The sequence below is a fragment of the Limulus polyphemus genome, unplaced genomic scaffold (genome assembly GCF_000517525.1).
Source record: "Limulus polyphemus unplaced genomic scaffold, Limulus_polyphemus-2.1.2 Scaffold1898, whole genome shotgun sequence".
Taxonomy (NCBI): domain Eukaryota; kingdom Metazoa; phylum Arthropoda; class Merostomata; order Xiphosura; family Limulidae; genus Limulus; species Limulus polyphemus.
The window spans coordinates 60,839-71,829 of record NW_013667508.1 but is presented as its reverse complement, the minus strand read 5'-3'; the positions used below and the strand labels follow the sequence as shown (position 1 = coordinate 71,829).

General features: G+C 35.8%; 1 protein-coding gene across 1 annotated transcript in view; it reads right to left on the bottom strand.

The window, feature by feature from the left end:
• Positions 1-10,768, bottom strand: part of LOC111087225 — a 53,099-nt gene extending 42,331 nt beyond the window's left edge. Inside the window, exon 1 of the mRNA XM_022393161.1 lies at positions 10,401-10,768. The gene's annotated coding sequence lies outside the window, so the exon portion shown is untranslated. The remainder of the gene's footprint in view (positions 1-10,400) is intronic.
• Positions 10,769-10,991: the final 223 nt, after the last annotated feature.

Here is a 10,991-nt window from a genome sequence, read left to right as displayed (position 1 = left end):
CTAAATTAGGGACGGCTAGCGCAGATAGCCCTCGTGTAGCTTTGCGCGAAATTCAAAACAAACAATGTTATGAATACGAGAATTGGTAAAGTGTTGTAGTCAACGTCTTGCTTTAAGTTAGCAGTGAATAAGCCCGTTTTGTCTTCTGTCTCTTGTAGTAATCAGTGTTAGCTATTCGCGTATATTTTAAGTTACTTGATTAGTCAGCTGTGAAATTATACAAGTTACTTCTTAGGATACTCGTAGTACAATTAGCGAGGTATTTCTTTAGGCCTACAAGTACCAACAGTGTACAAGTGAAGGCAACTTGTAGAAACGTTAAGGAAGAAATTTAACTTGTTATCGGTTCATGGACCGAACTTCAAATTATTTTCACCAGATAATTTAAAGAATTGGTCCAACAGAAGAACGAAGCTACAATAGTACAAATAGTAAAATAATCATGTTAAACATTTTTCTCTAAACAAACGAAAACTGTTTAATTTGCTTGTAGCGTAGCTACTCTCGGGATAGGCTTAAGTAAGTTTTCAGCGTTCGATTTGGTTCAGTTTATGAAAGAATATTACTTAACGATTAATAAAGACAAGCGTATGAATTAGGTGAAAAATATCTTACGTGAAAAAATGAAAACTTTATAAATGACCAGATTAATAATAAACTAAGTGAAAAAAGAAAGACTAATTATTGTTATCACGCACCCACCAATACCATTACCACCACCGGTAAGTCTCAGTCAGAGCCTATACAGAACCTTAATAGACCCACAAAGAAGTTGTGCTTAAAAACTCGAGACTTTTAAATGAAATTATAATTTTAACTATAAATTGTAATTTGTTAACTTACTATTGGTATGTTGACTTTTATTGAATCTTTATTTCTTCTCCCTCATTTTATTGTTTTTATTTTTGTTTGTTTGCAATTAAGCACAAAGCTACACAATGGGCTCTGCCCACCACGGGTATCGAAACCTGGATTCGAGCGTTCTAAGTCCGCCAACATACCACTGTGCCACTGGGGGGGGGGGCTTTTATTTTTGAAACATTTTGTTGGTTGTGCGCAAGTTACCCAGTTACTTTGCTGGCTCAGCTCCAACTGCTAAAGCTAATATGCTATATTGTTTTCTAAATATTTAAAGTTAAAGAATATGACATAACAAAACAGTGGATGAGAGATAGTTTTGGAATTTCTTCTATTGATCATTTGAGGTACATAACTGATGGAGTTTTATTTACTTATTAAATTTAGAATACATCACTTGATAATTCATTTTATAGATTTATGTTCAAGTTTTTCATTAGAATACACCACTTGACAATTCATTTTATAGATTTATGTTCAAGTTTTTCATTAGAATACACCACTTGACAATTCATTTTATAGATTTATGTTCAAGTTTTTCATTAGAATACACCACTTGACAATTCATTTTATATATTTATGTTCAAGTTTTTCAAATCTTTTGTATTGATTATATCAAGTACCCACCGAAATGTTAATACAAGTTAAGTTAAATTTAACTGTATTCGTTCGGAACATCATCAGAATTTAGGTGTTGTATAGACCTGGGAGGGCCAGGTACATTTTGACCTTTTCTCCCTAGTTGACTGTTACTTTAGTTTGAGGCTTGAAGACCTTAAATTCACTATCTACATCACAGTGTACATCTTGTATTTTGACCTTCGTATATTCCAATAATAATTCCGACTTAACAAAACTAAAAAAGAAACATAAGGCTGCGTCATATGTTAACACCACCATTCTTATTGACATTCAGCACAATCTACTCTGTTCTTGCTGTAAAAAGAGGTTGTTGTTGTTGTTGTTTTATGAGGTAACTTTCTACTTCTAGAAGTTGACGAATCTTCTTGAAACTTACAATGATGGCCAAAAGATGGCTTGTTCTGAAAGCATCATCTCTAAATCGCTGAATTTAATAAAGAAAACAAAAACCGTAACATATAGATGTTTACTTGGCTCTGTTCACTTTTTATTTTTCTTAATCCTTCTGCATTTGTTGCCCGGCGTGGTCAGGTGGTTAGCGCGCTTGACTCGCTATCTGAGGGTCGCGGGTTCGAATCCTCGTCCAACCAAATATGCTTACTCTTTCAGCCATGAGGGCGTTATAATGTGACGGTAAAAAAAAAGTTGTTGGTATAAAAGTAGCTCAAGAGTTGGCGGTGGGTGGGGACAAACCAAATTAGGGACAAAATTATTATGGATGCCTTATATGTTACCTTGCTAGAAATTTATGTGACACTCGATTGTAGTTAGCATGCATAAGTTTACATTTCAAGTGACAATTATTAACGAGAGGACAAGACAATTTAAGTCTATCAAAAAACTTATGAATGGTAGGCTTATGAAGTACGCGTGTTTTAGTTTAAAATTGTACACTTTATTCTCCAGCTTCTTGGAAAAAACTTAGCGAACTGCGTGCGGCCGAAGCCAGAAAAATAATTGCCCATTTCGCTCATAGGCTTCATTAACTCAGTTGCCTTGAGCTATTCAAATGATGAATGTATAAGTTTGAAAATCCTAGCTGGTGAATCACGACATAATTATTTCATATCAGTTCAAGATAAAGACAAAACACAGAAAAAGCAGATTTTCAACAGCCAGTATGCAATTATATATAGTTTTATTTTTCTCGCCTGAAAGTAAGGTTTTAAGTACAGTAATTGATTCAAGATGTCTGCTTGCGTGCTTACTGCATCAGTTTCTGCCCGGAAAACTCGGAGAGGCATCTTATTTTAATTCATGTTGTGTGTGTTGTTGTTTTTTTACTAATTCCTCCCACAGTTTTGGAGCTAAAAGGACCAAAGTTGGCCGGCGGACTCGTGGTGGCCAAGGGGGTGTCCTTATGTGTATGAGAATACAAAGGGGTCTAAAAACGCGCCGGAAGGCCCCCACCTGGCAACGTGAGGGGCTAGGAGCAGATTTTTAGGGTCGCTGAACCCGAATCTGGCATCGGATTTTGTGCTACTAGTCCCTCTCGTAATCCCGGAGGCGCCATGTTTGCAACTATGTTGATACTCCTACTAACAAGCTAGCAGGACCAAATGTGGCACACTTGCTCAGGTACCACGGGCGTGTCTTAACGAGGTTTGTGTTCGGGTAGTGGCCCCCTTGAGATAGGTATAGAAGTTTGTTTGTTTGTTTGTTTTAATTAAGCACAAAGCTACACAATGGGCTATCTGTGCTCTGACCACCGCGGGTATCGAAACCCGGATTCTAGCGTTGTAAGTCTGCAGACATACCGCTGTGCCACTGGGGGGGGCAGGTATAGAAGTAACTGGGGATAATGGATGGTGCATTGGCGGCGAGCATTTTATACTAGTATAATGAAAAACATTACGAAACTGAGGTGTGCATCTTGACAATGTATCAACAGTTATAAATGGTAAAATATTATTATGGTATTCCTTCTTCAGTCCGTGAGCAATATGACGTTTACTGAAAACAGATGATTTCATGTACATGAACATCATCAGTTTACACTGAACGAACTTCAGTCGCGAATCTTGTTAATGAACACTTCAAGTTGAAGTAAGTCAGCTGTAAGACAAAACTCGTACACATGAACCTATTATACAGAAACGGATAAAAGATTGTAATTGTGTGTTTAAAACTAGATTCAGATTTGAAAGTATAATTTTTCTAAGCTACGACAAACACCCGAGTTACAAAAGCACTCTAAATTGTTCAATAAAGTTAAAGACTTAGAATTCATTCCTGAAAATCGAACGTAATTGTTTTTACCATGACCGTTTTACAGCTTATTATTTCACATAAATTGTTTTTACCATGGCCGTTTTACAGCTTATTATTGTAAGGTGTTTTAACCATGACCATTTTACAGCTTATTATTTCACATAAATTGTTTTTACCATGACCGTTTTACAGCTTATTATTTTACATAAATTGTTTTTACCATGACCGTTTTACAGCTTATTATTTCACATAAATTGTTTTTACCATGACCGTTTTACAGCTTATTATTTCACATAAATTGTTTTTACCATGACCGTTTTACAGCTTATTATTTCACATAAATTGTCTTATTTCTTGAAACGTTTGGACAGATTTTGTTTTTTTAATGTGATCGTTTATATTTTTGTTTATAAATAAACAATAGCTGTTTATACATCTTGTAGTATAAACAAAATTCCATTACCCATTAGACTAATTTGTAGTTTAATACTTATAGGCTATCATATATTTTCAGTAAAGATTCATTGTTTACATTATTTGTCTAACAATGCTTTGATATAAATATTATTTACATGCATCACAATTAAAAAATAAAAAAAGTATATGTTCTGTGCCTTTGGTATCGATATTATTACCCTAATATTACACAAACCTCGGGACCGGGCATAGTCCAATGGTAAGAATGCTCAGATTATGAGTCCAAGGATTCATGGCTCGCGTCCGTTTTCACTACAAGAGTAACGACTAAGTCCCACTATTCCATGAAAGAAGAGTAATTCAAAAGTTGACGGTGAGTGCTGTTGAGTAACTTCCTTCCTTCCATTTAAAAGATAGGGATGGCTAGTACTTTGTGTGGCATTGTGGAAAAATTATAAGAACAAACAGAAAACGCGCTATTTTTTGTGACATGCTAACCGATGGAAGAAAAGAATCGGCTTGGAAGACAGGTTTCCTGCTAAACTGTCAGCGAAGAAACAGAAACTTTCCATGTTGTGGTTACAGAATTACCAGATGACAGATTATTGGCGTGTAATAATTAAAGTGGGTTTAAGGGGCCAGACTAAGCACCATCATTCGGATTTACCAAAGATTATTTCATTATTTTAATTAGATGCTTATTTTTCCTACTTCCTCTTTAAACCAATCAGGTCTTGTATAACCTAAGTTTGTCTCTTTATTCGTTATGAACAGAGAGAGCTTGGCATGACCAGGTGGTTAGGGCGCTCAACTCGCAATCTGCGGGTTCGAATCCCCGTCACACCAAACCTTTCAGCCGTGGGGGCGTTATAATGTTACGATCAATCCCACTATTCGTTGGTAAAAGAGTAACCCAAGAGTTGGCGGTGGGTGGTAATGACTAGCTGCCTTCCCTCTAGTCTTACACTGCTAAATTAGGCACAAACAAACTGTTTATTATGGATTGCTGTTTCCTCTTCGTTGATATTATATCTATTCTAGGATGCCTTATATGTTACCTTGCTAGAAATTTATGTGACACTCTATTGTAGTTAGCATGCATAAGTTCACATTTCAAGTGACAATTATTAACGAGAGGACGGCTAGCGCAGATAGCCCTCGTGTAGCTTTGCGCGAAATTCAAAACAAACAAATGAACAGAGAACATCAGGTATAATTTAATAAATCTACGTATATATATGGTAAAGAAAAAAAGAGTATCTCAAATTATGTACAGAAGAAAAAGCAAAAACCTTTTGCTTTGTTCATGTTGATATGTTTACTACTAATAATTTTCTCCAGCACAGAAAGTAAGGAAATGTTTCTCAGTCGTTAACGTAGAAATGTGAAAAAGCAAATTGAAAACACGGCTTCACGTTAAATTATGTTTTGAAATAAAGGTGTTAGTGTGCGCATTTTTTGTTGTTATTTCAAAAAAAGGAAAAAAAAAAGATTGGTTTTATCGAGTCAGTAATAATCTTCCGTTGTTTTTTTTTTTTCCTCGTTCAAAGTTCATGTGTCAATCCAGAAATAAAACATGTTTACTTCCTACATCAGGCCTTAAGCCGACCAGCTGCACTGACGATGAAGACCAACATCTATTGCGTCCACATTCGTCTTGTATTTCCTGCAGTAAGATCAGGCACTTGATAAGAAAAAGCCCCAGGGCAAATCACGAAACATCACCACCACGTGCACAGTGTTAGGTTGTTCCCCCTCTTCCAGTGACACTCTTTTCATCGAATTCTGTGGACTGCATCATCTCTAAGAAAATTGATGTCTCCAAGTTGACTGGACGTTTATTTCTGTATTTAGACTTTGCCGTCAGTTGGTGTTTCCATGGGGAAAGACAGACCACCATTACCACCGATTTTTTCCCAATCACCTCATACATAAACCCGAGAACATCTGCGGTATGGTAGCTGAGAAACTTCTCAACTGTTGCGACGTTAAGATTTACAAGCTCCCCCCTCCCTCCCCCTCACAGTTTATTTCTCTTCAACTTCATTGAGATAGTGAAAATAATTTCAAGCCGAAATGTATTTACGAAAACTATAATTTGGAAAGTTGAGTGAAGAAATTATATAGTAGTTTGATAATAATAATAATAAAAAAACAAGTTTTATTCTTATTTCGATGACACCGCTCCCGACACTAAAAACAATAAAATACGAATAGGCATTTTAGTTATGAATATATAACTAAGCCAAAAATCTTTACTGCGGATAATATAGTTTGTTTGTAATTAAGCACAAAGCTACACAATGGGCTATCTGTGCTCTGCCCACCACGGGTATCGAAACCCGGATTCTAGCGTTGTAAGTCCGCAGACATACCGCTGTGCCACTGGGGGGGGCGGGTGGGTGGGGAGGATAATATAGAGAATTGAAGACTTATTACCAGGGGAGATTTTCTACACCTTTTTATTACCAGAGGGGGAAGGTCTTATAATCTTGAGAACACAGAGTTGGTTATTGTAACAATTTCGAAATGTTGTTATTATGTTTTGTACCACAGATGACTCAAATATAGGATCAAGTTTTATCAATATCTTTCAATCACGTTTTGAAATATTTAGGTCATAGATAGATAAACAGCAACAAACTTAAACTCGTGATTTTGCAACCACTAAATTCTGTGCCATGAGTTCTAGCGAAACTCACCCCAGTGTGAGAGAGAGTGAGAATAAGCACTTGTTTCTTGGAATAAAAAAAAAATTATACATTTTTACTGTTCTGTATCATCCAGTTAACGTGCGGTTTCCATGTCGGTTAAGAAGAGCTAGTAATATGATTCTTTTGTGTATATTTTGTGTTTTAATGAAAGTACCTTTGGCAAGTTTGAACGTGAACATGTATGTAATTTTGTCATCAAGTAAACATAAATATTTATCTAAAACATAATTCTACAACTATGTGTCACGGCGGTTATGAACACATTATTAGTGGTATATGCGATGAAATTCGGTTTACTTCTGATAACATATGTACAGGTAATATCTGGTGCATGCAATTCGATGGTATGTGTTGTTTTACGAATGGTATAAATATGATTCTACAAGTATGTGTCACAGGGGCTATGATACGTGATTAGTGATATATATGTGAGGATGTTCAGCTTCTGATAACATATGTACACGTAATGTCTGGTACATGCAATTGGACAGTATGTGTTGTTTTACGAATGGCGAATATTTAATTCTACAACTATGTGTCACGGGGTTATGACACAGGATTAGTGATGATGAGGTTTAGTTTACTTCCGATAACACATGTACACGTCGTGTCTGGTGACCACAAATTGAATGTATGTGTTGGTTCACCAATGGCATAAATGGATAGTACTTGGCTGCGGACTGCTTCCCTCTGGCTGAAAAACATTCGCTTGTGACTGGTGAGTTTCATGTTACACGTATATGAAGTGTGTTGTTGATGCTATGTGTATGGTATACATTGGGGTGTATTACGATACACGACTTGCAGAAACTTAAAATTTGTGTCGCTCTTGGTACTTGTTATAATAATGGTAACTTCCACAATATTTTAATGCTGGTAATTGTTATATTTGTCTAGAACTTTTGCGCAATGTCATACGATTGAGAGTGACACTTAGGAAAGTGTTTAGTTCTAATAATTGCTATATTTTATATTAACCCGTGTTATATATATATATATATTTTTAACCCGTGTTACTGTTTTATGAGTTGTAAATGTTGTAGACATTTATATATCATGATTAGCTATTATTTTTATGTATCTGGTAACTCTCAAATATTGTGTGAAGTACCTGGTAATTTATGGTATTATCCATATAATTTTAGTCTTTCCATTTAAAAGTGCATGTTCATGTCACGTACATCTCGGATTATCGAGGTGTCTTATCGAGGTGTTTATGTGGTAAATGATGTATTGATTATGTGTCTTGTTGGTGTTTTTAATATAAGAATATAGCTGGCAATAGTTTGGGAAGTGATTTTGTGGGGGTTGTGCTACAGGAATACTGCGATAATATTGTTGCGTCATCGAGATCACATGACTACAGTGACGCCACGTTTCTAGAACTATCCCGTATCGTCGGAACGAAGTTACGAAAAAGTAGTACGTATCAACAATACAGAAAACATAGATATTATTGCGTGTGTGTACTTTAGTGTGCATTAACAATCCATAATATACATATTTATTTACTTAGTAAGTATCAACAATACAGAAACATAGATATATTTGCGTGTGTGTACTTTAGAGGGTATCAACAATACAGAAACATAGATATATTTGCGTGTGTGTACTTTAGAGGGTATTAACAATCCAGAATATATATATATATATATATTTAGTAAGTATCAACAATACAGAAAACATAGATATATTTGCGTGTGTGTACTTTATTGTGTATTAACAATCCAGAATATATATATATATGTCTGCATATGTGTGTGTGCATTAATAATCCAGCAAATACATACAGTATATGCGTATTTTGCCGGATATTAACATTCTCCAATAAAGGTGTACCACGAAGATGTTGCACTGTATTATATTGTTACGTCTCCGTTTGTTAATTGAGTTTCTAGTTATTCGTATTTCATTATTTACTGTTAAAATACTTCTTCATCATCATTTTAATATACATCCATATAATCGTGTTACCCTTCCCTTTTTTCATATTCAAGCATAACATATTGAGACCACGTAAAATATTTTGATTACTAGGATTAGATTACAACAATTATGTATCACTAACGTTGTTGTCTGGTGCTCAGTCTTGTGTGAAAACTATCATAAAACCTGAGTTGTGTGAAACCTGTCTCTCTCTCTGTATATATATATAAATATCTTGGTTTATTTTTTTATTACAAAAATATGTGATTGTAGATTTTATTAAATACAATGCAGCCTGGCGTACGGAACTTCTATAAAAACAAAAGAGAGATCTAACTGGTACGATAATATCAGATACTGTTTTTCTCCCTATGTTTTTTATCAGTGAACCTACAGATACGGCAACGCCCTTATCATAATATGTAGTTTTACAATGAGGGGGAGGAAGGGTCTTAATTGGTTCGGTTAAGTATATCGAAATGGTGTGATAAGAATACTTGAAAAGTCAAAGTCAATCTTTTTTTTCTCTCTCTAATACCGTACTTCCATTGACCTTAACCTTTCATTTCAACATTGGCCATATTACTTACGAAAGTTGTATTTCAAAAATGGTCACTCTTTTTCTTAGTCGGCAGCACTGTCTAATCTAGATTACTGCATGTTCTACTGTAACAATAGTTTGGTTTGACGTCGCCCATGCCCCCTCGTGAGAGGAGAAAAAAAAAAGGAAATCGCACTTAACTATTACTATTAGCTAGCTCGCCCTACAGCAGAAACAGTAAAGTTATCACCAAGGTCACACCAAAGAAAAACTATATATATAATGGCAGCAGCATCGAAAAGAATTACACTTTTGCGTTACAAAACTTCAAGAAGCCAAAACAGAAATGGAAGCAGCTCTATTAAAACACCACACGTGGTTTGAGAGGGCGAACGAAAGTGACACCTAATTCCGTGTTTCAACTGTTTAATACGTTGATACTGGATTACAATTACTTGCAGTTAGTCAGCAGATTAGCATAGTTTCTCCACGAAGGAACGAAATAGTAGTTCACTCGCTGATCCGGCTAGCGCGCGCCATCAGGTCTGACAAAACATATACACGTCTAAGAGCAGTCTATATGAAAGGATGCTGGCTTTAAGTTATCTTTAATTTGTATCCGTGTGAGCTTCTAAAAAGTTTGGACGCTTAGCTTGTTTATTTGAATTCTTAATCACTGTGCCTGAAGGTGTAAAGTGTTTGTTTTGAAGTTAGGCACAAAGCTATACAATGAGCCATCTGTGCTCTGGTCACCACGGGTATCGAAACCCGGTTTCTAGCGTTGAAAGTTCGCAGACATGCTGCTGTGCCACTGGGGGGCGGAAGGTGTAAAACTACTTAATGGATTATTTGATATTACATGGCGTTAAAAAAAAGGAGCGTAACAAAGCAAGTCTCGTAACAGGTGGGAATGGAATATATGTGAAAACGTAATGCTACGAAACGAAAATTCTTCACGTCCTGACCTCAGAAATTAATAATACATCTAAAAACTTGGAAAAGTGTGTGTGTGTGTTTTCAAGTTTGAACATTACTACACTTCAGTTGTTATATATAACTATATAGATATATATACATAGTTTTATACTTACTACAGGTTAACGAAGGACCAATTTCTGTGATACTTTTACGTTGGCCTGTTACTCCTTCAATCAAGTACCCGAACACCGCACTGATTTGAAATATTACTGTAGCACTTACTAACCAAATAAAACTTAAACTTCTGTGTAAGAAAAAGGTGACGTGATTTAAATTTTTAAATTTACCTAGGATGCTTGTCCAGTCCTTAGGCTAGAAATCTATTAACTACGCGGGGCACGCGCGTTTCAGCCTAGAAGTTACTCTTCGTAACACGGCAGTAAGCTCTTACTTTCTAAGAAATGTTTCTTGAAAAGAATGATCTCACACTGTTGTCTGACTAAACACTAGCAAGTACACCCATTCAAACTTGGGACACCCAGCTGTGGATAGCCCACTACATTGGTACGTATACCCTACTGAACATTGTGTGTGAAGTCGAGGTGATTAGACCCTTACGTTAAGTGGAAAGTCTTACGTCAACCAATAACGAGAGGAAAAAGATCAAATAGGACGAGTCTATATATGTCAATAAGGGAGAGAAACAAGCTACTTATAAACGAAAAACAAATGTTATTTATGATATACGTTTTTATAAGACCGAG